The sequence below is a fragment of the Schistocerca serialis genome, chromosome 8 (genome assembly GCF_023864345.2).
Source record: "Schistocerca serialis cubense isolate TAMUIC-IGC-003099 chromosome 8, iqSchSeri2.2, whole genome shotgun sequence".
NCBI classification, from domain to species: domain Eukaryota; kingdom Metazoa; phylum Arthropoda; class Insecta; order Orthoptera; family Acrididae; genus Schistocerca; species Schistocerca serialis.
The window spans coordinates 147,296,705-147,299,723 of NC_064645.1; the positions used below are offsets into that span (position 1 = coordinate 147,296,705).

Below are 3,019 nucleotides of genomic sequence, written 5' to 3' on the forward strand. Positions count from 1 at the left end.
ATACCCCAAAAGCAGATTATAAAGGACGAGGACGAGTATCGTACGGAGATTTACCAGAGAGACTGCACGCGAAACAATCGGCCCATTTTCCATGCCTACTGATCAAACGGAATCAAAATGAAAGCCATCAACAGTCTATAAAGTCTGCACGAAAAATAAAAAACGTAGTGGAACAACGTGGGAGTCCGATAGAGGCAAATTTCCATTACATATTTCCGTATGTTTCGAACGATATGATACACTTGAAGATAATTGATTTGTGTTGTTGTTTTTTGTAGGAGTGCTAATTATGTGAATTCTGAATTTATTCAGGAACTGGAGATCAATGGCAGTGATTTATATTGTATCTTTGATAATAAATCCCTTGTGCTATTTCTAACACAGTTTTTGCATGAAGTCGTAATTACACTCCTGGAAATGGAAAAAAGAACACATTGACACCGGTGTGTCAGACCCACCATACTTGCTCCGGACACTGCAAGAGGGCTGTACAAGCAATGATCACACGCACGGCACAGCGGACACACCAGGAACCGCGGTGTTGGCCGTCGAATGGCGCTAGCTGCGCAGCATTTGTGCACCGCCGCCGTCAGTGTCAGCCAGTTTGCCGTGGCATACGGAGCTCCATCGCAGTCTTTAACACTGGTAGCATGCCGCGACAGCGTGGACGTGAACCGTATGTGCAGTTGACGGACTTTGAGCGAGGGCATATAGTGGGCATGCGGGAGGCCGGGTGGACGTACCGCCGAATTGCTCAACAAGTGGGGCGTGAGGTCTCCACAGTACATCGATGTTGTCGCCAGTGGTCGGCGGAAGGTGCACGTGCCCGTCGACCTGGGACCGGACCGCAGCGACGCACGGATGCACGCCAAGACCGTAGGATCCTACGCGGTGCCGTAGGGGTCCGCACCGCCACTTCCCAGCAAATTAGGGACACTGTTGCTCCTGGGGTATCGGCGAGGACCATTCGCAACCGTCTCCATGAAGCTGGGCTACGGTCCCGCACACCGTTAGGCCGTCTTCCGCTCACGCCCCAACATCGTGCAGCCCGCCTCCAGTGGTGTCGCGACAGGCGTGAATGGAGGGACGAATCGAGACGTGTCGTCTTCAGCGATGAGAGTCGCTTCTGCCTTGGTGCCAATGATGGTCGTATGCGTGTTTGGCGCTGTGCAGGTGAGCGCCACAATCAGGACTGCATACGACCGAGGCACACAGGGCCAACACCCGGCATCATGGTGTGGGGAGCGATCTCCTACACTGGCCGTACACCACTGGTGATCGTCGAGGGGACACTGAATAGTGCACGGTACATCCAAACCGTCATCGAACCCATCGTTCTACCATTCCTAGACCGGCAAGGGAACTTGCTGTTCCAACAGGACAATGTACGTCCGCATGTATCCCGTGCCACCCAACGTGCTCTAGAAGGTGTAAGTCAACTACCCTGGCCAGCAAGATCTCCGGATCTGTCCCCCATTGAGCATGTTTGGGACTGGATGAAGCGTCGTCTCACGCGGTCTGCACGTCCAGCACGAACGCTGGTCCAACTGAGGCGCCAGGTGGAAATGGCATGGCAAGCCGTTCCACAGGACTACATCCAGCATCTCTACGATCGTCTCCATGGGAGAATAGCAGCCTGCATTGCTGCGAAAGGTGGATATACACTGTACTAGTGCCGACATTGTGCATGCTCTGTTGCCTGTGTCTATGTGCCTGTGGTTCTATCTGTGTGATCATGTGATGTATCTGACCCCAGGAATGTGTCAATAAAGTTTCCCCTTCCTGGGACAATGAATTCACGGTGTTCTTATTTCAATTTCCAGGAGTGTAGTTATCAGCCGCGCGGGATTAGCCGAGCGGTCTAAAGGCGTTGCACTCATGGACTGTGCGGCTGATCCCGGCGGTGGTTCGAGGCCTCCCTCGGGCATGGGTGTGTGTTTGTCCTTAGAATAATTTAGGTTAAGTAGTGTGTAAGCTTAGGGACTGATGACCTAGAAGTTAAGTTCCATAAGAAAATGTTCAAATGTGTGTGAAATCTTATCTTAAGGTTCGCAGGAGAGCTTCTGTTAAGTTTGGAAGGTAGGAGACGAGGTACTGGCAGAAGTAAAGCTGTGAGTACCGGGTGTGAGTCGTGCTTCGGTAGCTCAGTTGGTAGAGCACTTGCCCGCGGAAGGCAAAGGTCCCGAGTTCGAGTCTCGGTCGGGCACACAGTTTTAATCTGCCAGGAAGTTTCATATCAGCGCACACTCCGCTGCAGAGTGAAAATCTCATTCTGGAAACATCCCTCAGGCTGTGGCTAAGCAATGTCTCCGCAATATCCTTTCTTTCAGGAGTGCTAGTTCTGCAAGGTTCGCAGGAGAGCTTCTGTAAAGTTTGGAAGGTAGGAGACGAGGTACTGGCAAAAGTAAAGCTGTGAGTACCGAGCGAGAGTCGTGCTTCGGTAGCTCCGTTGGTAGAGCACTTGCCCGCGAATGGCAAAGGTCCCGAGTTCGAGTCTCGGTCGGGCACACAGTTTTAATCTGCCAGGAAGTTTCAGTTACCAAATGTTTCACAAAATTAAACCAGTTCGACTTTGCGTAGGTAACTACATTCCGTAAGCGATGCGCGATTGGTTAACGTCGGACCGACTTGCCGAACCGTCGAATGATTCTAAGGCCGGGCGGCCTGGTTCACATTGTGGGTCTGGCCGTTTGAATGTAAATCGTAGGTTAAGGAGTTATTCCGATAATCCTTCTCGATAGGAGAGAAAGACAGAAACAGTCTCATTTGAAATGAATTCATCCTATCGAGTTCGTCGTTTGCTCGAGGTAGCTCTACGTTTGTTTTGGCTGTCTCCTGTTTCGTGCAAATTTCCACCTTTGTGGTCAGTGCATACGACGCGGCCGCATGTGACCTTTGTGATCTGACAGCCTGTTGCCGAGGGAGGGGGGGGGGGGGGGGGGGAAGGGCGACGGAGGCACCTCACGAAAACAGATAGCTGAGGCACGCGCCTTCTGATACGCTCATACCCTCAGCGAGG

General features: G+C 51.9%; 1 non-coding gene across 1 annotated transcript; it reads left to right on the plus strand.

Moving 5' to 3' along the window:
• The first annotated feature begins 2,132 nt into the window (after nucleotides 1-2,132).
• Trnap-cgg (transfer RNA proline (anticodon CGG)) lies at nucleotides 2,133-2,207 on the plus strand. Its single transcript has one exon. It is a non-coding gene; the product is annotated as a tRNA-Pro (tRNA).
• The last annotated feature ends 812 nt before the right edge of the window (nucleotides 2,208-3,019 follow it).